This window comes from Paralichthys olivaceus, chromosome 24 (genome assembly GCF_024713975.1).
Source record: "Paralichthys olivaceus isolate ysfri-2021 chromosome 24, ASM2471397v2, whole genome shotgun sequence".
Taxonomy (NCBI): domain Eukaryota; kingdom Metazoa; phylum Chordata; class Actinopteri; order Pleuronectiformes; family Paralichthyidae; genus Paralichthys; species Paralichthys olivaceus.
Genome location: NC_091116.1, coordinates 7303182 through 7330212, shown reverse-complemented (window position 1 = coordinate 7330212; position 27031 = coordinate 7303182). Strand labels below are relative to the sequence as shown.

Genomic DNA, 27031 nt, shown 5'->3' with positions numbered 1-27031 from the left:
TGCTAGTCATAAATATATGTCTGCCTTCATTACTACATCATTACTACTGTTACTGCTATTACTACTATTAGAATTTTAGGCTTTATTGTTATTATTTCTGTCCATCTATTGATCTATCTATAGTCTATATTATTCACATTGTAAAGTGTTTATAAGATATTGTTTGTAACTAAATATGATTTAAATTGTACATAAGAGTTGTTTTAAAAGATATATATCTTTATTTATTTATTCTGTGATCAATGAATTCAATTTCTTATATAAACTGTGTTTGGACTTCCGCTCGTCTTGGCTCCTGGCGGACGTGCTGACGTACTGAGCTATGCGTGCTGCGTCATTTCCGGTTCCACTTCCTGGTCTGAATTGTTTGTGTCTGGACTCCGGCGGCTGCTCGCGTCTCCTCCGCAGACTGAACTTTACCGTCCTGCTGATCCTCTGAGGTGGGTTTCGAACCATATTCACTGTGTCGCTGTTGTTCACATTGCGTTAGTCCCTCTGTCACTGATTCACGGTGTTGACACGCGGTGTGTGGTGTTATATGAGCAGCTGAGCGTCAGCGGCTAGCGCTAGCTTCTCCACGCGGGTCACGCCTCCTCCTGTAGTAAACACGGTGCTTTTATTAGGTAGAATTCAATTCTCTGAGTGTTTGAGCAAAAAAACAAGAGGCTGAAGATGTAATGTCACTTATTACGGATGTGATGAATCTTGAAATTGTGGTGCTCCATTTATTGTTCGAAGAAATATCAGGGTTTACGATGTGATACTATAGAAGGAAGTATGCGAGTGGGACTTTTATTGTGAAGGGTCAGTAATGGAAGTTGTTTTGGGAGCGAGGTGTTGACGAGTTGTGAAAAGTAAACAGTCCTGGTTCAAGGCACATTTCTTCATGTCCTTCTTATATACTTATTGTTATACTGTTACCTGGTGGATGAAACTCTGACATGTGAAGGTCCAGTGTGTAAGATTCAGGTGAAAGGGAACAATTGGTAGAGATTACATGTCGAATAATCCTCATGATGTTTTCACTAGTTCATGTCATCTAAATTGTATGAACTGTAGTTTTATAAACTGTAGAAAAGGCCACGAATATTGAAATACATTGTATTTACATGGAGGGGGTCCTCTCTGCGGAGGCTGCCATGCTTTGTACATTAGTCCAGAGTGAACACCTGTTGAGTTGTTATGACAAGTGAAGCTACCACAGGTTCTTTTTCATGTTTTCGAAGGAAAGGGCGAGGTGAGGGGTGTTCAGCTGCAACATGCAATGTCAGTAGATATGACTAAATTCTACTCCCTGTACCTTCTGTATATGTCAAGGATATGGTAAAATGGGTTAACCTCAACATCTCTATTTTGAATAAGAGTAAAGTGAAAGGTCTTCTTTAGCTCTTGAGTGTTTTGGTTTTAATGCTACTAAATATAAGTAATCAGTGCCGTATTGTTAAAACATGTGATATTTCATGTTATTGTATTTGTTAATGTCCTGAGTGGAAATGAATCAGTCCCCAAAGTGTTGCTCACTGTGGGAATTGTTGGGGTTCTTGGTAGTTTCTAAGGTCTGGAAGTTGTCTGTAAAGCACCTTGAGATAAGCTATGTTGTGATTTGGAGCAGTACGAATAGAATAGAATAGAAATGTAAATCTTTGTGATGTAGATGAAGTGAAAAGCTGTGATGTCTGGCTCATGTGTGTGGCTCATGTGGTCCTGTTTATTTTTAATGTGTATGTCACATGAATCAATTGAATGTGTGAAAATGATTGAAACCTCAGAGTGTTTAGAATGAATGCTGACACATTTATGTATCAATGTTTGTGGCATCATTTGACACATATTAGTAATAAAACAAATTATGAAGTGTAGAATCCGGTTGGACATTGGACAGGCCTCTGACACAGGAGTTGTTTCCTGGACTTCAGGATGTTATATTTATATTGTCCTATGGAAAACACTGTATATGTAAGTTATCATTCACTATATGTAACTAAATGATGTGTTGTATTCCACAGAAGAGACACCAGTGTGACCGGAGGGGAAGGACGACGGTGTTTCCATTGTTCTTGATACTGGAGAGAAAATCCTCAGAAGATGGACGGAGCTGATGCTGCTTCAACCACAATTGTCTACGACTCAAGGTGAATACTCATCAATAATATATAATATTAAGGTGGTGTTTGTTTTAAAGTTGTTTGTTTGGAGCCATTTCAAAATGATTAGTTGTCATTAGCGAGTCATCATTCACGTCTATACAGTGTTCGGTCAGTTGCTGTTGTTTGTGTGCACTGCAGAGAGAAGGTTGAAAAGTTTGTGTTCATCCAGTCAGGTGTTTTGTCAAAGTGCGTCATAAAATTAAAGAGAATAGTTCTTCATTACTGATTACAGATGGGGACTTAACCAGTAGGCAAAGTTTGGCAATAGCCTTTGGCCCTGAAGTAACAGGGGCCCTATAAAGAAAGTAATGAAGTTATGGTGATGGTTTTTGTAGTATTTTGTGAATGACTCATGTATTTCTAAAAGTTCATATGCTGAAATGGCATCAGAATGTGTGTAATTTACAAGTAAGTAGTGTCTCTGCAAGTGCCATCCACAAGGGACTATTAGTAGAGGTGCGTCAGTTCGCACTTGAAAAGATGTCGTTCAGTTGATGCAGATGGAAAGGAAGTAGGTCACAGTCATTAGCTTAGTGTAGTATTGGGACTATTTGGATGATGATCATGTGTTTAGTTATGAATCAATGGTGTAGGATCAAGATCGTAAGTGTTGATGCGTTGACTTTATCTCTGAGTCGTGAGTGTGTGTCCCGTCTCATGTTGTAACGTGCACAACAGGAGTTATTGTTCATGATGTTTAAAAGCAGTCTTGTAAACAGTGCAATCAAACAAGCAGTAAGTTACGTAATGTACTGATCAGGTCCTCGGGGAACAGAATAAACCAGTGATGATTATGATTGTTTATTAGTGAAAGTGCGAGCAGCTCAGAGTGGAGGAGGAAACAGAAACTCCTGCTCGATCCAAAACAGCAGTAGTTTCAGGTGTGCACACAAACACTGTCAGTGGATTGTGGCCTTTCACATGATGACTTTTGTGATGATGATGATGATGAAAAAATGAGAGCATTTCTGTAAGATAAAGACATGAAAAGAAAACAATTCAAGGGGGGCGAGGAAGAGAAAGACAGGGACAAAGAGAAATGGTAATCATTGTGAAGTGTATATATTCTGTATCTAAGTACATAATTGACCTCATATTTTTTTGTGTGTTGTCTTGTCAGTTGAAGGTTCAGTGTGTAAGATTTAGGTGAAAGGGATCTATTTGCAGAAATGGAATGTCAAATAAGCATAGTGATGTTTTGACTGTTGTGAATTGTTGTTTAGTTTGCCAAAGTGAATATGTACATGGAGGGGGGTTGTCTATGTGGAGGCCCCCATGTGTTGTAGTGGTCCAACAAACCTTGTTAGTTGGCTTGAGTGCTGCAGTCGACCGCTGCAGTTCTCTTTCATGTTGGGAAGGGTGAGATGAGGACCATTCAGCTGCATCAGCTGCTGTTGTCACTAAATATTACACACTGTACCTTTAATTAGAATAAGATAGAGGCCTATCATCAATAGAATGTTAGGTCTTGCTTCAAACCAAGGTTAGAGATGACAGATCTTCCACGTGAATGGACAGTAGGGTTCATTGTTATCGTATAGATGTATTGTTCACGCAAATAAGAATGTAGTGTGACTGCAATTGTTAAAGTGTTAATGTTTTGTTGGGAATAATTTACAATTCGGTCTTTGTGAGATAAAGACTTAAAAAGAGTTGAGAACAATTTACCATCTTGGTAAATGTAGCAACGACTGATGTTCTCCAAGTGTGATTGATTGACTGAAATGATGTCTTTGTGAGCAATGTTGAGTGAGTGAGTAAGACAAACAGATGTTGAAGGGCACCAAGTAAATGGAGTCAACTACTGCAATACTTGTCATTGAAATTCATGTTTATTGAAATTGTTTTGAATTGTCTTACAGCGAGAGACACTTGACACAAGGCTGAGAAGTGGAGTGGACGCTGCAGAGAAACAAGAGGTCACAGTGGAGTACGACTTGGAGGTACTTACAACATGTCCTTGAAGCTGCACCAGAGTCATCACCCAGCTTTAGTGAGTACATGAACATAATGTGGAGTTAATATACAGTGAAAATAATAAAGTAAAGGTTTTGTCTGTTTATGTGATGTAGGCAGAGTGGGGATCATGTGACTTTGTGTGATGACGAACCCCATGCCTATTTGTAACATGAGAATAAGAGCATATGAAACAGTAACTTTTGGATCATGTGGTAAATGGCATAGTGAGCTTAGACTCTTATTAGATAGTTTTAGATGACGTGTAGTTCTGTCCTTTGCAAGATATTTCAACGACATCTTCACCTAACCTTTGTAGTCATATTGTAGCTGATGCGCTAACATATGTTGATTTTATGTAAGTCAATCATGTTCTTGCTCTGACTGTGGCCATTTGCACGAAGGCCTTGTCTGTGTTGGCCAGAATTGCAAGAGGTAGTATATTGTTTGGAGCAAGTATGTGCTGCAATCATCACATTGCTTGTCTTTGGTTTTTGACCAGTTGTGTCAAGGTACTAAGAAGTAAAAGTAAGACAGTACTAAGTAGTAAAAGTAAGACAGTACTAAGAAGTAAAAGTAAGACAGTACTAAGTAGTAAAAGTAAGACAGTACTAAGAAGTAAAAGTAAGACAGTACTAAGAAGTAAAAGTAAGACAGTACTAAGACAGTACTAAGAAGTAAAAGTAAGACAGTACTAAGTAGTAAAAGTAAGACAGTACTAAGAAGTAAAAGTAAGACAGTACTAAGAAGTAAAAGTAAGACAGTACTAAGTAGTAAAAGTAAGACAGTACTAAGAAGTAAAAGTAAGATGGTACTAAGTAGTAAAAGTAAGAAGTAAAAGTAAGACAGTACTAAGAAGTAAAAGTAAGACAGTACTAAGAAGTAAAAGTAAGACAGTACTAAGAAGTAAAAGTAAGACAGTACTAAGTAGTAAAAGTAAGAAGTATAAGTAAGACAGTACTAAGAAGTAAAAGTAAGACAGTACTAAGTAGTAAAAGTAAGAAGTAAAAGTAAGACAGTACTAAGTAGTAAAAGTAAGAAGTAAAAGTAAGACAGTACTAAGTAGTAAAAGTAAGACAGTACTAAGAAGTAAAAGTAAGACAGTACTAAGAAGTAAAAGTAAGACAGTACTAAGTAGTAAAAGTAAGACAGTACTAAGAAGTAAAAGTAAGACAGTACTAAGTAGTAAAAGTAAAAGTAAGACAGTACTAAGAAGTAAAAGTAAGACAGTACTAAGAAGTAAAAGTAAGACAGTACTAAGAAGTAAAAGTAAGACAGTACTAAGAAGTAAAAGTAAGACAGTACTAAGTAGTAAAAGTAAGACAGTACTAAGAAGTAAAAGTAAGACAGTACTAAGTAGTAAAAGTAAGACAGTACTAAGAAGTAAAAGTAAGACAGTACTAAGTAGTAAAAGTAAGACAGTACTAAGAAGTAAAAGTAAGACAGTACTAAGACAGTACTAAGAAGTAAAAGTAAGACAGTACTAAGTCAGTACTAAGTAGTAAAAGTAAGACAGTACTAAGTAGTAAAAGTAAGAAGTACTAAGAAGTAAAAGTAAGACAGTACTAAGTAGTAAAAGTAAGACAGTACTAAGAAGTAAAAGTAAGACAGTACTAAGTAGTAAAAGTAAGAAGTAAAAGTAAGACAAGTACTAAGTAGTAAAAGTAAGAAGTAAAAGTAAGACAGTACTAAGTAGTAAAAGTAAGACAGTACTAAGTAGTAAAAGTAAGAAGTAAAACAGTACTAAGAAGTAAAAGTAAGACAGTACTAAGAAGTAAGACAGTACTAAGTAGTAAAAGTAAGACAGTACTAAGAAGTAAAAGTAAGACAGTACTAAGTAGTAAAAGTAAGACAGTACTAAGAAGTAAAAGTAAGACAGTACTAAGACAGTACTAAGAAGTAAAAGTAAGACAGTACTAAGTAGTAAAAGTAAGAAGTAAAAGTAGGACAGTACTAAGTAGTAAAAGTAAGACAGTACTAAGAAGTAAAAGTAAGACAGTACTAAGTAGTCAAAGTAAGACAGTACTAAGTAGTAAAAGTAAGACAGTACTAAGTAGTAAAAGTAAGAAGTAAAAGTAAGACAGTACTAAGCAGTAAAAGTAAGACAGTACTAAGTAGTAAAAGTAAGACAGTACTAAGAAGTAAAAGTAAGACAGTACTAAGTAGTAAAAGTAAGACAGTACTAAGTAGTAAAAGTAAGAAGTAAAAGTAAGACAGTACTAAGAAGTAAAAGTAAGACAGTACTAAGTAGTAAAAGTAAGAAGTAAAAGTAGGACAGTACTAAGTAGTAAAAGTAAGACAGTACTAAGAAGTAAAAGTAAGACAGTACTAAGTAGTAAAAGTAAGAAGTAAAAGTAAGACAGTACTAAGTAGTAAAAGTAAGAAGTAAAAGTAAGACAGTACTAAGAAGTAAAAGTAAGACAGTACTAAGTAGTAAAAGTAAGACAGTACTAAGAAGTAAAAGTAAGACAGTACTAAGTAGTAAAAGTAAGAAGTAAAAGTAAGACAGTACTAAGTAGTAAAAGTAAGAAGTAAAAGTAAGACAGTACTAAGTAAAAGTAAGACAGTACTAAGTAGTAAAAGTAAGAAGTAAAAGTAAGACAGTACTAAGTAGTAAAAGTAAGACAGTACTAAGTAGTAAAAGTAAGAAGTAAAAGTAAGACAGTACTAAGAAGTAAAAGTAAGACAGTACTAAGTAGTAAAAGTAAGACAGTACTAAGAAGTAAAAGTAAGACAGTACTAAGAAGTAAAAGTAAGACAGTACTAAGTAGTAAAAGTAAGACAGTACTAAGTAGTAAAAGTAAGAAGTAAAAGTAAGACAGTACTAAGAAGTAAAAGTAAGACAGTACTAAGACAGTACTAAGAAGTAAAAGTAAGACAGTACTAAGTAGTAAAAGTAAGACAGTACTAAGAAGTAAAAGTAAGACAGTACTAAGAAGTAAAAGTAAGACAGTACTAAGAAGTAAAAGTAAGACAGTACTAAGAAGTAAAAGTAAGACAGTACTAAGACAGTACTAAGAAGTAAAAGTAAGACAGTACTAAGAAGTAAAAGTAAGACAGTACTAAGTAGTAAAAGTAAGACAGTACTAAGTAGTAAAAGTAAGACAGTACTAAGAAGTAAAAGTAAGACAGTACTAAGACAGTACTAAGAAGTAAAAGTAAGACAGTACTAAGACAGTACTAAGAAGTAAAAGTAAGACAGTACTAAGTAGTAAAAGTAAGACAGTACTAAGAAGTAAAAGTAAGACAGTACTAAGTAGTAAAAGTAAGAAGTAAAAGTAAGACAGTACTAAGAAGTAAAAGTAAGACAGTACTAAGAAGTAAAAGTAAGACAGTACTAAGAAGTAAAAGTAAGACAGTACTAAGTAGTAAAAGTAAGAAGTAAAAGTAGGACAGTACTAAGTAGTAAAAGTAAGACAGTACTAAGAAGTAAAAGTAAGACAGTACTAAGAAGTAAAAGTAAGACAGTACTAAGTAGTAAAAGTAAGACAGTACTAAGAAGTAAAAGTAAGACAGTACTAAGTAGTAAAAGTAAGACAGTACTAAGAAGTAAAAGTAAGACAGTACTAAGAAGTAAAAGTAAGACAGTACTAAGAAGTAAAAGTAAGACAGTACTAAGTAGTAAAAGTAAGACAGTACTAAGTAGTAAAAGTAAGACAGTACTAAGAAGTAAAAGTAAGACAGTACTAAGTAGTAAAAGTAAGACAGTACTAAGACAGTACTAAGAAGTAAAAGTAAGACAGTACTAAGTAGTAAAAGTAAGACAGTACTAAGAAGTAAATGTAAGACAGTACTAAGAAGTAAAAGTAAGACAGTACTAAGAAGTAAAAGTAAGACAGTACTGAGTAGTAAAAGTAAGAAGTAAAAGTAAGACAGTACTAAGAAGTAAAAGTAAGACAGTACTAAGTAGTAAAAGTAAGAAGTAAAAGTAAGACAGTACTAAGAAGTAAAAGTAAGACAGTACTAAGTAGTAAAAGTAAGACAGTACTAAGTAGTAAAAGTAAGAAGTAAAAGTAAGACAGTACTAAGAAGTAAAAGTAAGACAGTACTAAGAAGTAAAAGTAAGACAGTACTAAGAAGTAAAAGTAAGACAGTACTAAGACAGTACTAAGAAGTAAAAGTAAGACAGTACTAAGACAGTACTAAGAAGTAAAAGTAAGACCTAAGAAGTAAAAGTAAGACAGTACTTAGAAGTAAAAGTAAGACAGTACTAAGTAGTAAAAGTAAGAAGTAAAAGTAAGACAGTACTAAGAAGTAAAAGTAAGACAGTACTAAGAAGTAAAAGTAAGACAGTACTAAGTAGTAAAAGTAAGAAGTAAAAGTAGGACAGTACTAAGTAGTAAAAGTAAGACAGTACTAAGAAGTAAAAGTAAGACAGTACTAAGTAGTAAAAGTAAGACAGTACTAAGAAGTAAAAGTAAGACAGTACTAAGTAGTAAAAGTAAGACAGTACTAAGTAGTAAAAGTAAGACAGTACTAAGAAGTAAAAGTAAGAAGTAAAAGTAAGACAGTACTAAGAAGTAAAAGTAAGACAGTACTAAGAAGTAAAAGTAAGACAGTACTAAGTAGTAAAAGTAAGAAGTAAGACAGTACCTAAGCAGTAAAAGTAAGACAGTACTAAGTAGTAAAAGTAAGACAGTACTAAGAAGTAAAAGTAAGACAGTACTAAGTAGTAAAAGTAAGACAGTACTAAGTAAAAGTAAGAAGTAAAAGTAAGACAGTACTAAGTAGTAAAAGTAAGACAGTACTAAGTAGTAAAAGTAAGACAGTACTAAGTAGTAAAAGTAAGAAGTAAAAGTAAGACAGTACTAAGAAGTAAAAGTAAGACAGTACTAAGTAGTAAAAGTAAGACAGTACTAAGAAGTAAAAGTAAGACAGTACTAAGTAGTAAAAGTAAGAAGTAAAAGTAAGACAGTACTAAGTAGTAAAAGTAAGACAGTACTAAGTAGTAAAAGTAAGAAGTAAAAGTAAGACAGTACTAAGTAGTAAAAGTAAGACAGTACTAAGAAGTAAAAGTAAGAAGTAAAAGTAAGACAGTACTAAGTAGTAAAAGTAAGAAGTAAAAGTAAGACAGTACTAAGTAGTAAAAGTAAGACAGTACTAAGTAGTAAAAGTAAGAAGTAAAACAGTACTAAGTAGTAAAAGTAAGACAGTACTAAGTAGTAAAAGTAAGACAGTACTAAGACAGTACTAAGAAGTAAAAGTAAGACAGTACTAAGAAGTAAAAGTAAGACAGTACTAAGAAGTAAATGTAAGACAGTACTAAGAAGTAAAAGTAAGACAGTACTAAGTAGTAAAAGTAAGAAGTAAAAGTAAGACAGTACTAAGTAGTAAAAGTAAGACAGTACTAAGTAGTAAAAGTAAGAAGTAAAAGTAAGACAGTACTAAGTAGTAAAAGTAAGACAGTACTAAGAAGTAAAAGTAAGACAGTACTAAGAAGTAAAAGTAAGACAGTACTAAGAAGTAAAAGTAAGAAGTAAAAGTAAGACAGTACTAAGTAGTAAAAGTAAGAAGTAAAAGTAAGACAGTACTAAGTAGTAAAAGTAAGACAGTACTAAGTAGTAAAAGTAAGAAGTAAAACAGTACTAAGTAGTAAAAGTAAGACAGTACTAAGTAGTAAAAGTAAGACAGTACTAAGACAGTACTAAGAAGTAAAAGTAAGACAGTACTAAGAAGTAAATGTAAGACAGTACTAAGAAGTAAAAGTAAGACAGTACTAAGTAGTAAAAGTAAGAAGTAAAAGTAAGACAGTACTAAGTAGTAAAAGTAAGACAGTACTAAGTAGTAAAAGTAAGAAGTAAAAGTAAGACAGTACTAAGTAAAAGTAAGACAGTACTAAGTAGTAAAAGTAAGAAGTAAAAGTAAGACAGTACTAAGTAGTAAAAGTAAGAAGTAAAAGTAAGACAGTACTAAGTAGTAAAAGTAAGAAGTAAAAGTAAGACAGTACTAAGTAGTAAAAGTAAGACAGTACTAAGTAGTAAAAGTAAGACAGTACTAAGTAGTAAAAGTAAGAAGTAAAAGTAAGACAGTACTAAGAAGTAAAAGTAAGACAGTACTAAGTAGTAAAAGTAAGACAGTACTAAGAAGTAAAAGTAAGACAGTACTAAGTAGTAAAAGTAAGACAGTACTAAGTAGTAAAAGTAAGACAGTACTAAGTAGTAAAAGTAAGAAGTAAAAGTAAGACAGTACTAAGTAGTAAAAGTAAGACAGTACTAAGAAGTAAAAGTAAGACAGTACTAAGAAGTAAAAGTAAGACAGTACTAAGAAGTAAAAGTAAGAAGTAAAAGTAAGACAGTACTAAGTAGTAAAAGTAAGAAGTAAAAGTAAGACAGTACTAAGTAGTAAAAGTAAGACAGTACTAAGTAGTAAAAGTAAGAAGTAAAACAGTACTAAGTAGTAAAAGTAAGACAGTACTAAGTAGTAAAAGTAAGACAGTACTAAGACAGTACTAAGAAGTAAAAGTAAGACAGTACTAAGAAGTAAAAGTAAGACAGTACTAAGAAGTAAATGTAAGACAGTACTAAGAAGTAAAAGTAAGACAGTACTAAGTAGTAAAAGTAAGACAGTACTAAGTAGTAAAAGTAAGAAGTAAAAGTAAGACAGTACTAAGAAGTAAAAGTAAGACAGTACTAAGACAGTACTAAGAAGTAAAAGTAAGACAGTACTAAGTAGTAAAAGTAAGACAGTACTAAGTAGTAAAAGTAAGAAGTAAAAGTAGGACAGTACTAAGTAGTAAAAGTAAGACAGTACTAAGAAGTAAAAGTAAGACAGTACTAAGTAGTAAAAGTAAGACAGTACTAAGAAGTAAAAGTAAGACAGTACTAAGTAGTAAAAGTAAGACAGTACTAAGTAGTAAAAGTAAGACAGTACTAAGTAGTAAAAGTAAGACAGTACTAAGAAGTAAAAGTAAGACAGTACTAAGTAGTAAAAGTAAGACAGTACTAAGTAGTAAAAGTAAGACAGTACTAAGTAGTAAAAGTAAGACAGTACTAAGAAGTAAAAGTAAGACAGTACTAAGTAGTAAAAGTAAGAAGTAAAAGTAAGACAGTACTAAGAAGTAAAAGTAAGACAGTACTAAGAAGTAAAAGTAAGACAGTACTAAGTAGTAAAAGTAAGAAGTAAAAGTAAGACAGTACCTAAGCAGTAAAAGTAAGACAGTACTAAGTAGTAAAAGTAAGACAGTACTAAGAAGTAAAAGTAAGACAGTACTAAGTAGTAAAAGTAAGACAGTACTAAGTAAAAGTAAGACAGTACTAAGTAGTAAAAGTAAGAAGTAAAAGTAAGACAGTACTAAGTAGTAAAAGTAAGACAGTACTAAGTAGTAAAAGTAAGAAGTAAAAGTAAGACAGTACTAAGAAGTAAAAGTAAGACAGTACTAAGTAGTAAAAGTAAGAAGTAAAAGTAAGACAGTACTAAGTAGTAAAAGTAAGACAGTACTAAGTAGTAAAAGTAAGAAGTAAAACAGTACTAAGTAGTAAAAGTAAGACAGTACTAAGTAGTAAAAGTAAGACAGTACTAAGACAGTACTAAGAAGTAAAAGTAAGACAGTACTAAGAAGTAAAAGTAAGACAGTACTAAGAAGTAAATGTAAGACAGTACTAAGAAGTAAAAGTAAGACAGTACTAAGTAGTAAAAGTAAGACAGTACTAAGTAGTAAAAGTAAGAAGTAAAAGTAAGACAGTACTAAGAAGTAAAAGTAAGACAGTACTAAGACAGTACTAAGAAGTAAAAGTAAGACAGTACTAAGTAGTAAAAGTAAGACAGTACTAAGTAGTAAAAGTAAGAAGTAAAAGTAGGACAGTACTAAGTAGTAAAAGTAAGACAGTACTAAGAAGTAAAAGTAAGACAGTACTAAGTAGTAAAAGTAAGACAGTACTAAGAAGTAAAAGTAAGACAGTACTAAGTAGTAAAAGTAAGACAGTACTAAGTAGTAAAAGTAAGACAGTACTAAGAAGTAAAAGTAAGACAGTACTAAGTAGTAAAAGTAAGAAGTAAAAGTAAGACAGTACTAAGAAGTAAAAGTAAGACAGTACTAAGAAGTAAAAGTAAGACAGTACTAAGTAGTAAAAGTAAGAAGTAAAAGTAAGACAGTACCTAAGCAGTAAAAGTAAGACAGTACTAAGTAGTAAAAGTAAGACAGTACTAAGAAGTAAAAGTAAGACAGTACTAAGTAGTAAAAGTAAGACAGTACTAAGTAAAAGTAAGACAGTACTAAGTAGTAAAAGTAAGAAGTAAAAGTAAGACAGTACTAAGTAGTAAAAGTAAGACAGTACTAAGTAGTAAAAGTAAGAAGTAAAAGTAAGACAGTACTAAGAAGTAAAAGTAAGACAGTACTAAGTAGTAAAAGTAAGACAGTACTAAGAAGTAAAAGTAAGACAGTACTAAGTAGTAAAAGTAAGAAGTAAAAGTAAGACAGTACTAAGTAGTAAAAGTAAGACAGTACTAAGAAGTAAAAGTAAGACAGTACTAAGTAGTAAAAGTAAGAAGTAAAAGTAAGACAGTACTAAGTAGTAAAAGTAAGACAGTACTAAGAAGTAAAAGTAAGAAGTAAAAGTAAGACAGTACTAAGTAGTAAAAGTAAGAAGTAAAAGTAAGACAGTACTAAGTAGTAAAAGTAAGACGTAAAACAGTACTAAGTAGTAAAAGTAAGACAGTACTAAGTAGTAAAAGTAAGACAGTACTAAGACAGTACTAAGAAGTAAAAGTAAGACAGTACTAAGAAGTAAAAGTAAGACAGTACTAAGAAGTAAATGTAAGACAGTACTAAGAAGTAAAAGTAAGACAGTACTAAGTAGTAAAAGTAAGAAGTAAAAGTAAGACAGTACTAAGTAGTAAAAGTAAGACGTAAAACAGTACTAAGTAGAAAAGTAAGACAGTACTAAGTAGTAAAAGTAAGACAGTACTAAGACAGTACTAAGAAGTAAAAGTAAGACAGTACTAAGAAGTAAAAGTAAGACAGTACTAAGAAGTAAATGTAAGACAGTACTAAGAAGTAAAAGTAAGACAGTACTAAGTAGTAAAAGTAAGAAGTAAAAGTAAGACAGTACTAAGTAGTAAAAGTAAGAAGTAAAAGTAAGACAGTACTAAGTAGTAAAAGTAAGACAGTACTAAGTAGTAAAAGTAAGAAGTAAAACAGTACTAAGTAGTAAAAGTAAGACAGTACTAAGTAGTAAAAGTAAGACAGTACTAAGACAGTACTAAGAAGTAAAAGTAAGACAGTACTAAGAAGTAAAAGTAAGACAGTACTAAGAAGTAAATGTAAGACAGTACTAAGAAGTAAAAGTAAGACAGTACTAAGTAGTAAAAGTAAAAGTAAGACAGTACTAAGTAGTAAAAGTAAGACAGTACTAAGTAGTAAAAGTAAGAAGTAAAAGTAAGACAGTACTAAGTAAAAGTAAGACAGTACTAAGTAGTAAAAGTAAGAAGTAAAAGTAAGACAGTACTAAGTAGTAAAAGTAAGACAGTACTAAGTAAAAGTAAGACAGTACTAAGTAGTAAAAGTAAGAAGTAAAAGTAAGACAGTACTAAGTAGTAAAAGTAAGAAGTAAAACAGTACTAAGTAGTAAAAGTAAGACAGTACTAAGTAGTAAAAGTAAGACAGTACTAAGACAGTACTAAGAAGTAAAAGTAAGACAGTACTAAGAAGTAAAAGTAAGACAGTACTAAGAAGTAAATGTAAGACAGTACTAAGAAGTAAAAGTAAGACAGTACTAAGTAGTAAAAGTAAGAAGTAAAAGTAAGACAGTACTAAGTAGTAAAAGTAAGACAGTACTAAGTAGTAAAAGTAAGAAGTAAAAGTAAGACAGTACTAAGTAAAAGTAAGACAGTACTAAGTAGTAAAAGTAAGAAGTAAAAGTAAGACAGTACTAAGTAGTAAAAGTAAGACAGTACTAAGTAAAAGTAAGACAGTACTAAGTAGTAAAAGTAAGAAGTAAAAGTAAGACAGTACTAAGTAGTAAAAGTAAGACAGTACTAAGTAGTAAAAGTAAGACAGTACTAAGTAGTAAAAGTAAGAAGTAAAAGTAAGACAGTACTAAGAAGTAAAAGTAAGACAGTACTAAGTAGTAAAAGTAAGACAGTACTAAGAAGTAAAAGTAAGACAGTACTAAGTAGTAAAAGTAAGAAGTAAAAGTAAGACAGTACTAAGTAGTAAAAGTAAGACAGTACTAAGTAGTAAAAGTAAGAAGTAAAAGTAAGACAGTACTAAGTAGTAAAAGTAAGACAGTACTAAGAAGTAAAAGTAAGACAGTACTAAGAAGTAAAAGTAAGACAGTACTAAGAAGTAAAAGTAAGAAGTAAAAGTAAGACAGTACTAAGTAGTAAAAGTAAGAAGTAAAAGTAAGACAGTACTAAGTAGTAAAAGTAAGACAGTACTAAGTAGTAAAAGTAAGAAGTAAAACAGTACTAAGTAGTAAAAGTAAGACAGTACTAAGTAGTAAAAGTAAGACAGTACTAAGACAGTACTAAGAAGTAAAAGTAAGACAGTACTAAGAAGTAAAAGTAAGACAGTACTAAGAAGTAAATGTAAGACAGTACTAAGAAGTAAAAGTAAGACAGTACTAAGTAGTAAAAGTAAGACAGTACTAAGTAGTAAAAGTAAGACAGTACTAAGAAGTAAAAGTAAGACAGTACTAAGACAGTACTAAGAAGTAAAAGTAAGACAGTACTAAGTAGTAAAAGTAAGACAGTACTAAGTAGTAAAAGTAAGAAGTAAAAGTAGGACAGTACTAAGTAGTAAAAGTAAGACAGTACTAAGAAGTAAAAGTAAGACAGTACTAAGTAGTAAAAGTAAGACAGTACTAAGAAGTAAAAGTAAGACAGTACTAAGTAGTAAAAGTAAGACAGTACTAAGTAGTAAAAGTAAGACAGTACTAAGAAGTAAAAGTAAGACAGTACTAAGTAGTAAAAGTAAGAAGTAAAAGTAAGACAGTACTAAGAAGTAAAAGTAAGACAGTACTAAGAAGTAAAAGTAAGACAGTACTAAGTAGTAAAAGTAAGAAGTAAAAGTAAGACAGTACCTAAGCAGTAAAAGTAAGACAGTACTAAGTAGTAAAAGTAAGACAGTACTAAGAAGTAAAAGTAAGACAGTACTAAGTAGTAAAAGTAAGACAGTACTAAGTAAAAGTAAGACAGTACTAAGTAGTAAAAGTAAGAAGTAAAAGTAAGACAGTACTAAGTAGTAAAAGTAAGACAGTACTAAGTAGTAAAAGTAAGACAGTACTAAGTAGTAAAAGTAAGAAGTAAAAGTAAGACAGTACTAAGAAGTAAAAGTAAGACAGTACTAAGTAGTAAAAGTAAGACAGTACTAAGAAGTAAAAGTAAGACAGTACTAAGTAGTAAAAGTAAGAAGTAAAAGTAAGACAGTACTAAGTAGTAAAAGTAAGACAGTACTAAGTAGTAAAAGTAAGAAGTAAAAGTAAGACAGTACTAAGTAGTAAAAGTAAGACAGTACTAAGAAGTAAAAGTAAGACAGTACTAAGAAGTAAAAGTAAGAAGTAAAAGTAAGACAGTACTAAGTAGTAAAAGTAAGAAGTAAAAGTAAGACAGTACTAAGTAGTAAAAGTAAGACGTAAAACAGTACTAAGTAGTAAAAGTAAGACAGTACTAAGTAGTAAAAGTAAGACAGTACTAAGACAGTACTAAGAAGTAAAAGTAAGACAGTACTAAGAAGTAAAAGTAAGACAGTACTAAGAAGTAAATGTAAGACAGTACTAAGAAGTAAAAGTAAGACAGTACTAAGTAGTAAAAGTAAGAAGTAAAAGTAAGACAGTACTAAGTAGTAAAAGTAAGACAGTACTAAGTAGTAAAAGTAAGAAGTAAAAGTAAGACAGTACTAAGTAGTAAAAGTAAGACAGTACTAAGAAGTAAAAGTAAGACAGTACTAAGAAGTAAAAGTAAGACAGTACTAAGAAGTAAAAGTAAGAAGTAAAAGTAAGACAGTACTAAGTAGTAAAAGTAAGAAGTAAAAGTAAGACAGTACTAAGTAGTAAAAGTAAGACAGTACTAAGTAGTAAAAGTAAGACAGTACTAAGTAGTAAAAGTAAGACAGTACTAAGTAGTAAAAGTAAGAAGTAAAAGTAAGACAGTACTAAGTAGTAAAAGTAAGACAGTACTAAGAAGTAAAAGTAAGACAGTACTAAGAAGTAAAAGTAAGACAGTACTAAGAAGTAAAAGTAAGAAGTAAAAGTAAGACAGTACTAAGTAGTAAAAGTAAGAAGTAAAAGTAAGACAGTACTAAGTAGTAAAAGTAAGAAGTAAAACAGTACTAAGTAGTAAAAGTAAGACAGTACTAAGTAGTAAAAGTAAGACAGTACTAAGACAGTACTAAGAAGTAAAAGTAAGACAGTACTAAGAAGTAAAAGTAAGACAGTACTAAGAAGTAAATGTAAGACAGTACTAAGAAGTAAAAGTAAGACAGTACTAAGTAGTAAAAGTAAGACAGTACTAAGTAGTAAAAGTAAGAAGTAAAAGTAAGACAGTACTAAGAAGTAAAAGTAAGACAGTACTAAGACAGTACTAAGAAGTAAAAGTAAGACAGTACTAAGTAGTAAAAGTAAGACAGTACTAAGTAGTAAAAGTAAGAAGTAAAAGTAGGACAGTACTAAGTAGTAAAAGTAAGACAGTACTAAGAAGTAAAAGTAAGACAGTACTAAGTAGTAAAAGTAAGACAGTACTAAGAAGTAAAAGTAAGACAGTACTAAGTAGTAAAAGTAAGACAGTACTAAGTAGTAAAAGTAAGACAGTACTAAGTAGTAAAAGTAAGACAGTACTAAGAAGTAAAAGTAAGACAGTACTAAGTAGTAAAAGTAAGACAGTACTAAGTAGTAAAAGTAAGACAGTACTAAGTAGTAAAAGTAAGACAGTACTAAGAAGTAAAAGTAAGACAGTACTAAGTAGTAAAAGTAAGAAGTAAAAGTAAGACAGTACTAAGAAGTAAAAGTAAGACAGTACTAAGAAGTAAAAGTAAGACAGTACTAAGTAGTAAAAGTAAGAAGTAAAAGTAAGACAGTACCTAAGCAGTAAAAGTAAGACAGTACTAAGTAGTAAAAGTAAGACAGTACTAAGAAGTAAAAGTAAGACAGTACTAAGTAGTAAAAGTAAGACAGTACTAAGTAAAAGTAAGACAGTACTAAGTAGTAAAAGTAAGAAGTAAAAGTAAGACAGTACTAAGTAGTAAAAGTAAGACAGTACTAAGTAGTAAAAGTAAGAAGTAAAAGTAAGACAGTACTAAGAAGTAAAAGTAAGACAGTACTAAGTAGTAAAAGTAAGAAGTAAAAGTAAGACAGTACTAAGTAGTAAAAGTAAGACAGTACTAAGTAGTAAAAGTAAGAAGTAAAACAGTACTAAGTAGTAAAAGTAAGACAGTACTAAGTAGTAAAAGTAAGACAGTACTAAGACAGTACTAAGAAGTAAAAGTAAGACAGTACTAAGAAGTAAAAGTAAGACAGTACTAAGAAGTAAATGTAAGACAGTACTAAGAAGTAAAAGTAAGACAGTACTAAGTAGTAAAAGTAAGACAGTACTAAGTAGTAAAAGTAAGAAGTAAAAGTAAGACAGTACTAAGAAGTAAAAGTAAGACAGTACTAAGACAGTACTAAGAAGTAAAAGTAAGACAGTACTAAGTAGTAAAAGTAAGACAGTACTAAGTAGTAAAAGTAAGAAGTAAAAGTAGGACAGTACTAAGTAGTAAAAGTAAGACAGTACTAAGAAGTAAAAGTAAGACAGTACTAAGTAGTAAAAGTAAGACAGTACTAAGAAGTAAAAGTAAGACAGTACTAAGTAGTAAAAGTAAGACAGTACTAAGTAGTAAAAGTAAGACAGTACTAAGAAGTAAAAGTAAGACAGTACTAAGTAGTAAAAGTAAGAAGTAAAAGTAAGACAGTACTAAGAAGTAAAAGTAAGACAGTACTAAGAAGTAAAAGTAAGACAGTACTAAGTAGTAAAAGTAAGAAGTAAAAGTAAGACAGTACCTAAGCAGTAAAAGTAAGACAGTACTAAGTAGTAAAAGTAAGACAGTACTAAGAAGTAAAAGTAAGACAGTACTAAGTAGTAAAAGTAAGACAGTACTAAGTAAAAGTAAGACAGTACTAAGTAGTAAAAGTAAGAAGTAAAAGTAAGACAGTACTAAGTAGTAAAAGTAAGACAGTACTAAGTAGTAAAAGTAAGAAGTAAAAGTAAGACAGTACTAAGAAGTAAAAGTAAGACAGTACTAAGTAGTAAAAGTAAGACAGTACTAAGAAGTAAAAGTAAGACAGTACTAAGTAGTAAAAGTAAGAAGTAAAAGTAAGACAGTACTAAGTAGTAAAAGTAAGACAGTACTAAGAAGTAAAAGTAAGACAGTACTAAGTAGTAAAAGTAAGAAGTAAAAGTAAGACAGTACTAAGTAGTAAAAGTAAGACAGTACTAAGTAGTAAAAGTAAGACAGTACTAAGAAGTAAAAGTAAGACAGTACTAAGAAGTAAAAGTAAGAAGTAAAAGTAAGACAGTACTAAGTAGTAAAAGTAAGAAGTAAAAGTAAGACAGTACTAAGTAGTAAAAGTAAGACGTAAAACAGTACTAAGTAGTAAAAGTAAGACAGTACTAAGTAGTAAAAGTAAGACAGTACTAAGACAGTACTAAGAAGTAAAAGTAAGACAGTACTAAGAAGTAAAAGTAAGACAGTACTAAGAAGTAAATGTAAGACAGTACTAAGAAGTAAAAGTAAGACAGTACTAAGTAGTAAAAGTAAGAAGTAAAAGTAAGACAGTACTAAGTAGTAAAAGTAAGACGTAAAACAGTACTAAGTAGAAAAGTAAGACAGTACTAAGTAGTAAAAGTAAGACAGTACTAAGACAGTACTAAGAAGTAAAAGTAAGACAGTACTAAGAAGTAAAAGTAAGACAGTACTAAGAAGTAAAAGTAAGACAGTACTAAGTAGTAAAAGTAAGAAGTAAAAGTAAGACAGTACTAAGTAGTAAAAGTAAGAAGTAAAAGTAAGACAGTACTAAGTAGTAAAAGTAAGACAGTACTAAGTAGTAAAAGTAAGAAGTAAAACAGTACTAAGTAGTAAAAGTAAGACAGTACTAAGTAGTAAAAGTAAGACAGTACTAAGACAGTACTAAGAAGTAAAAGTAAGACAGTACTAAGAAGTAAAAGTAAGACAGTACTAAGAAGTAAATGTAAGACAGTACTAAGAAGTAAAAGTAAGACAGTACTAAGTAGTAAAAGTAAAAGTAAGACAGTACTAAGTAGTAAAAGTAAGACAGTACTAAGTAGTAAAAGTAAGAAGTAAAAGTAAGACAGTACTAAGTAAAAGTAAGACAGTACTAAGTAGTAAAAGTAAGAAGTAAAAGTAAGACAGTACTAAGTAGTAAAAGTAAGACAGTACTAAGTAAAAGTAAGACAGTACTAAGTAGTAAAAGTAAGAAGTAAAAGTAAGACAGTACTAAGTAGTAAAAGTAAGAAGTAAAACAGTACTAAGTAGTAAAAGTAAGACAGTACTAAGTAGTAAAAGTAAGACAGTACTAAGACAGTACTAAGAAGTAAAAGTAAGACAGTACTAAGAAGTAAAAGTAAGACAGTACTAAGAAGTAAATGTAAGACAGTACTAAGAAGTAAAAGTAAGACAGTACTAAGTAGTAAAAGTAAGAAGTAAAAGTAAGACAGTACTAAGTAGTAAAAGTAAGACAGTACTAAGTAGTAAAAGTAAGAAGTAAAAGTAAGACAGTACTAAGTAAAAGTAAGACAGTACTAAGTAGTAAAAGTAAGAAGTAAAAGTAAGACAGTACTAAGTAGTAAAAGTAAGACAGTACTAAGTAAAAGTAAGACAGTACTAAGTAGTAAAAGTAAGAAGTAAAAGTAAGACAGTATTAAGTAGTAAAAGTAAGACAGTACTAAGTAGTAAAAGTAAGACAGTACTAAGTAGTAAAAGTAAGAAGTAAAAGTAAGACAGTACTAAGAAGTAAAAGTAAGACAGTACTAAGTAGTAAAAGTAAGACAGTACTAAGAAGTAAAAGTAAGACAGTACTAAGTAGTAAAAGTAAGAAGTAAAAGTAAGACAGTACTAAGTAGTAAAAGTAAGACAGTACTAAGTAGTAAAAGTAAGAAGTAAAAGTAAGACAGTACTAAGTAGTAAAAGTAAGACAGTACTAAGAAGTAAAAGTAAGACAGTACTAAGAAGTAAAAGTAAGACAGTACTAAGAAGTAAAAGTAAGAAGTAAAAGTAAGACAGTACTAAGTAGTAAAAGTAAGAAGTAAAAGTAAGACAGTACTAAGTAGTAAAAGTAAGACAGTACTAAGTAGTAAAAGTAAGAAGTAAAACAGTACTAAGTAGTAAAAGTAAGACAGTACTAAGTAGTAAAAGTAAGACAGTACTAAGACAGTACTAAGAAGTAAAAGTAAGACAGTACTAAGAAGTAAAAGTAAGACAGTACTAAGAAGTAAATGTAAGACAGTACTAAGAAGTAAAAGTAAGACAGTACTAAGTAGTAAAAGTAAGACAGTACTAAGTAGTAAAAGTAAGACAGTACTAAGAAGTAAAAGTAAGACAGTACTAAGACAGTACTAAGAAGTAAAAGTAAGACAGTACTAAGTAGTAAAAGTAAGACAGTACTAAGTAGTAAAAGTAAGAAGTAAAAGTAGGACAGTACTAAGTAGTAAAAGTAAGACAGTACTAAGAAGTAAAAGTAAGACAGTACTAAGTAGTAAAAGTAAGACAGTACTAAGAAGTAAAAGTAAGACAGTACTAAGTAGTAAAAGTAAGACAGTACTAAGTAGTAAAAGTAAGACAGTACTAAGTAGTAAAAGTAAGACAGTACTAAGAAGTAAAAGTAAGACAGTACTAAGTAGTAAAAGTAAGAAGTAAAAGTAAGACAGTACTAAGAAGTAAAAGTAAGACAGTACTAAGAAGTAAAAGTAAGACAGTACTAAGTAGTAAAAGTAAGAAGTAAAAGTAAGACAGTACCTAAGCAGTAAAAGTAAGACAGTACTAAGTAGTAAAAGTAAGACAGTACTAAGAAGTAAAAGTAAGACAGTACTAAGTAGTAAAAGTAAGACAGTACTAAGTAAAAGTAAGACAGTACTAAGTAGTAAAAGTAAGAAGTAAAAGTAAGACAGTACTAAGTAGTAAAAGTAAGAAGTAAAAGTAAGACAGTACTAAGAAGTAAAAGTAAGACAGTACTAAGTAGTAAAAGTAAGACAGTACTAAGAAGTAAAAGTAAGACAGTACTAAGTAGTAAAAGTAAGAAGTAAAAGTAAGACAGTACTAAGTAGTAAAAGTAAGACAGTACTAAGTAGTAAAAGTAAGAAGTAAAAGTAAGACAGTACTAAGTAGTAAAAGTAAGACAGTACTAAGAAGTAAAAGTAAGACAGTACTAAGAAGTAAAAGTAAGAAGTAAAAGTAAGACAGTACTAAGTAGTAAAAGTAAGAAGTAAAAGTAAGACAGTACTAAGTAGTAAAAGTAAGACGTAAAACAGTACTAAGTAGTAAAAGTAAGACAGTACTAAGTAGTAAAAGTAAGACAGTACTAAGACAGTACTAAGAAGTAAAAGTAAGACAGTACTAAGAAGTAAAAGTAAGACAGTACTAAGAAGTAAATGTAAGACAGTACTAAGAAGTAAAAGTAAGACAGTACTAAGTAGTAAAAGTAAGAAGTAAAAGTAAGACAGTACTAAGTAGTAAAAGTAAGACAGTACTAAGTAGTAAAAGTAAGAAGTAAAAGTAAGACAGTACTAAGTAGTAAAAGTAAGACAGTACTAAGAAGTAAAAGTAAGACAGTACTAAGAAGTAAAAGTAAGACAGTACTAAGAAGTAAAAGTAAGAAGTAAAAGTAAGACAGTACTAAGTAGTAAAAGTAAGAAGTAAAAGTAAGACAGTACTAAGTAGTAAAAGTAAGACAGTACTAAGTAGTAAAAGTAAGAAGTAAAACAGTACTAAGTAGTAAAAGTAAGACAGTACTAAGTAGTAAAAGTAAGACAGTACTAAGACAGTACTAAGAAGTAAAAGTAAGACAGTACTAAGAAGTAAAAGTAAGACAGTACTAAGAAGTAAATGTAAGACAGTACTAAGAAGTAAAAGTAAGACAGTACTAAGTAGTAAAAGTAAGAAGTAAAAGTAAGACAGTACTAAGTAGTAAAAGTAAGACAGTACTAAGTAGTAAAAGTAAGACAGTACTAAGTAGTAAAAGTAAGAAGTAAAAGTAAGACAGTACTAAGTAGTAAAAGTAAGACAGTACTAAGTAAAAGTAAGACAGTACTAAGTAGTAAAAGTAAGAAGTAAAAGTAAGACAGTACTAAGTAGTAAAAGTAAGACAGTACTAAGAAGTAAAAGTAAGACAGTACTAAGAAGTAAAAGTAAGACAGTACTAAGAAGTAAAAGTAAGAAGTAAAAGTAAGACAGTACTAAGTAGTAAAAGTAAGACAGTACTAAGTAGTAAAAGTAAGAAGTAAAAGTAAGACAGTACTAAGAAGTAAAAGTAAGACAGTACTAAGTAGTAAAAGTAAGAAGTAAAAGTAAGACAGTACCTAAGCAGTAAAAGTAAGACAGTACTAAGAAGTAAAAGTAAGACAGTACTAAGTAGTAAAAGTAAGAAGTAAAAGTAGGACAGTACTAAGTAGTAAAAGTAAGACAGTACTAAGAAGTAAAAGTAAGACAGTACTAAGTAGTAAAAGTAAGACAGTACTAAGAAGTAAAAGTAAGACAGTACTAAGAAGTAAAAGTAAGACAGTACTAAGTAGTAAAAGTAAGAAGTAAAAGTAAGACAGTACTAAGTAAAAGTAAGACAGTACTAAGTAGTAAAAGTAAGAAGTAAAAGTAAGACAGTACTAAGTAGTAAAAGTAAGACAGTACTAAGTAAAAGTAAGACAGTACTAAGTAGTAAAAGTAAGAAGTAAAAGTAAGACAGTACTAAGTAGTAAAAGTAAGACAGTACTAAGTAGTAAAAGTAAGAAGTAAAAGTAAGACAGTACTAAGAAGTAAAAGTAAGACAGTACTAAGTAGTAAAAGTAAGACAGTACTAAGAAGTAAAAGTAAGACAGTACTAAGTAGTAAAAGTAAGAAGTAAAAGTAAGACAGTACTAAGTAGTAAAAGTAAGAAGTAAAAGTAAGACAGTACTAAGTAGTAAAAGTAAGACAGTACTAAGAAGTAAAAGTAAGACAGTACTAAGAAGTAAAAGTAAGACAGTACTAAGAAGTAAAAGTAAGAAGTAAAAGTAAGACAGTACTAAGAAGTAAAAGTAAGACAGTACTAAGAAGTAAAAGTATACTAAGAAGTAAAAGTAAGACAGTACTAAGTAGTAAAAGTAAGACAGTACTAAGAAGTAAAAGTAAGACAGTACTAAGAAGTAAAAGTAAGACAGTACTAAGTAGTAAAAGTAAGAAGTAAAAGTAAGACAGTACTAAGTAGTAAAAGTAAGACAGTACTAAGAAGTAAAAGTAAGACAGTACTAAGTAGTAAAAGTAAGAAGTACTAAGAAGTAAAAGTAAGACGTAAAAGTAAGACAGTACTAAGAAGTAAAAGTAAGACAGTACTAAGTAGTAAAAGTAAGAAGTAAAAGTAAGACAGTACTAAGTAGTAAAAGTAAGACAGTACTAAGAAGTAAAAGTAAGACAGTACTAAGAAGTAAAAGTAAGACAGTACTAAGTAGTAAAAGTAAGAGGTAAAAGTAAGACAGTACTAAGTAGTAAAAGTAAGAAGTAAAAGTAAGACAGTACTAAGAAGTAAAAGTAAGACAGTACTAAGTAGTAAAAGTAAGAAGTACTAAGAAGTAAAAGTAAGACAGTACTAAGAAGTAAAAGTAAGACAGTACTAAGTAGTAAAAGTAAGAAGTAAAAGTAAGACAGTACTAAGTAGTAAAAGTAAGAAGTAAAAGTAAGACAGTACTAAGTAGTAAAAGTAAGACAGTACTAAGAAGTAAAAGTAAGACAGTACTAAGAAGTAAAAGTAAGACAGTACTAAGTAGTAAAAGTAAGACAGTACTAAGAAGTAAATGTAAGACAGTACTAAGAAGTAAAAGTAAGACAGTACTGAGTAGTAAAAGTAAGAAGTAAAAGTAAGACAGTACTAAGAAGTAAAAGTAAGACAGTACTAAGTAGTAAAAGTAAGAAGTAAAAGTAAGACAGTACTAAGAAGTAAAAGTAAGACAGTACTAAGAAGTAAAAGTAAGACAGTACTAAGTAGTAAAAGTAAGACAGTACTAAGTAGTAAAAGTAAGAAGTAAAAGTAAGACAGTACTAAGAAGTAAAAGTAAGACAGTACTAAGTAGTAAAAGTAAGAAGTACTAAGAAGTAAAAGTAAGACGTAAAAGTAAGACAGTACTAAGAAGTAAAAGTAAGACAGTACTAAGTAGTAAAAGTAAGAAGTAAAAGTAAGACAGTACTAAGTAGTAAAAGTAAGACAGTACTAAGAAGTAAAAGTAAGACAGTACTAAGAAGTAAAAGTAAGACAGTACTAAGTAGTAAAAGTTTTTAAAAGCTCTCTCTCTCTCTCTCTCTCTCTCTCTCTCTCTCTCTCTTCAATTCCCAGCCTTAGCCTCTGCTCTGCGTTGGAACCGGCCTACTGAGAGCCCTGCTTCACTCCGCAACCGCAGCCTAATCCACATCCGCCATCGCCATCCCGACAAATTTTCTGGTCGTCTTGCCTTTAACTTTAAACTTTGATCTCGATAAATTTAAAGTGTGGTCAAACACTTGAATGTTTCTCTTGGGTACCAGCATTGAAATTCGATATATATATATCAGCAGGACTCACAACTCAGACAGATGGTATATATACTCTGAAGTCCACGAGGAAGGCCACGGGGCCCGGGGCCGGACCCCTGCTCCGATCGCCCTTTGCCTGCATGGTAAGCACACGTTTTACTCCTCTTTCTTTTTATTCTTTCTGGCTTCTTTCTCTCTTTTCTCCCCCAACTCACGCTCATGCCAGCAGCTACAATCACTTTGACAACCCTAGCACGCTCCTCTGAGCACACACACGTAACCCCTATCTCCCAAATGTTTGTGCACACATGTGGTCTGCTGCTGCTAGCCTAGCAGCTAGCCTTCTTAACACTTCAGTTAGTACACTTTGAGGGGGTTAGGGAAACTCAAAGTAGTAGTAGTGGGCGAGAACAAAACCCTTGCCTTGGCCCGTTTCTTTCGGCTGAACTTGAGAAAAGTCACATTTACCAAATGTTTGTGCACACATGCTGCTGTTAGCCTAGCAGCTAAGCTCGTTCACACTTTGTGTTTCCCTCAGCCCCCCAAAGTACTACTAGTAGTAGTAGTAGACAAGAGGAAAACCCTTGCCTAAAGACACTTATCTCTGACCCTTCTGTCCTTTCTTTTGGTTAAACTTGAGAAAAGTCACATCTACCAAATGTTTGTGCACACATGCTGTTAGCTTAGCATTAGCTGTGTTAATTGGTAACACCTGACTTCAATCTTCTTGCTCCTCAGCACTCTACCGAGACTGCCCTCCTTGCTGAAACACAGGTAGCAACGCAATTCTCTGCATGTCTGATATCATCACACCATTTAAAAATTGACCTGCACTACTTTTGCCTTCCAGGGACCAAGGACACAGGGACAATTCATCCTGTTGACAACGGCACAGCAACGACTCTTCTAAATACAATAAATGTTCGATCATCTATTCATGGCTGTACCAATTTCTCTCAGACTATTTGTCACATACATTGAGTACTGAGTGCTTAGTCCAATGCACCATGCAACCGCAGCATAGATACTTGGACATTAAACCACTTTCTCTTGACAGTAGCAGACCATCAATCAAACTTAACATCTTCCGGTAGCAGAGTAACAATCTTAAACTTAACATCCTCCTCTAGCATAGTAGCACAGTGGCAGAGTATCTATCTTAATCTTAACATCTTCCAGTAGCAGAGTATCTATCTTAAACTTAACATCTTCCGGTAGCAGAGTAGCAGACCATCAATCTTAACCTTAACATCTTCCGGTACCAGAGTATCTATCTTAACCATAACATCTTCCACTAGCAGAGTAGCACAGTAGCAGACCATCAATCTTAACCGTAACATCTTCAAGTAGCACAGTAGCAGAGTATCTATCTTAACTTTAACATCTTCCACTAGCACAGTATCAATCTTAACCTTAACATCTTCCGGTACCAGAGTATCTATCTTAACCATAACATCTTCCACTAGCAGAGTAGCAGAGTAGCAGAGTATCAATCTTAACCGTAACATCTTCAAGTAGCAGACTATCTATCTTAAACTTAACATCTTCCACTAGCAGAGTAGCACAGTAGCAGACCATCAATCTTAACCTTAACATCTTCAAGTAGCACAGTAGCAGAGTATCTATCTTAAACTTAACATCTTCCGGTACCAGAGTATCTATCTTAACCATAACATCTTCCACTAGCAGAGTAGCACAGTAGCAGACCATCAACCTTAACATCTTCCACTAACAGAGTATCTATCTTAAACTTAACATCTTCCTCTAGCACAGTAGCAGACCATCAATCTTAACCTTAACATCTTCCGGTACCAGAGTAGCAGAGTATCTATCTTAACCATAACATCTTCCAGTAGCAGACTATCTATCTTAAACTTAACATCTTCCACTAGCAGAGTAGCACAGTAGCAGACCATCAACCTCAACATCTTCCGGTACCAGAGTAGCAGAGTATCTATCTTAACCATAACATCTTCCACTAGCAGAGTATCGATCTTAGACTTAACATCTTCCAGTAACAGACCATCAATCTTAACCTTAACATCTTCCACTGCAACCTCAAGACACATGTCTGCCAACATACATACTGCATTCTTGTTTGTTCCCTTGACACTTATTGTACATTCATAACAACAAAGATGTCTGTAAATATTGATGCACATATAACCCTGATCAACTCTTACTCTGTCTCTAACATAGATGTACTTGACCTGAATGTCCTTATCAAATAAAACACAAGTGAACTCACAAA

At 31.7% G+C, this 27031-nt stretch overlaps 1 long non-coding RNA gene across 4 annotated transcripts; it reads left to right on the top strand.

The window, feature by feature from the left end:
• Nucleotides 1-285: 285 nt before the first annotated feature.
• On the top strand, nt 286-27031 carry LOC109645278 (uncharacterized). 4 transcript variants are annotated; one of them, XR_011240463.1, is made up of 7 exons: nt 286-440; nt 2007-2132; nt 4010-4140; nt 24605-24709; nt 24823-24923; nt 25519-25554; nt 25631-27031. It is a non-coding gene; the product is annotated as an uncharacterized lncRNA (long non-coding RNA). The 4 variants fall into 4 exon arrangements; XR_011240464.1 differs by having other exon boundaries at nt 24820-24923; XR_011240462.1 differs by having other exon boundaries at nt 24605-24923.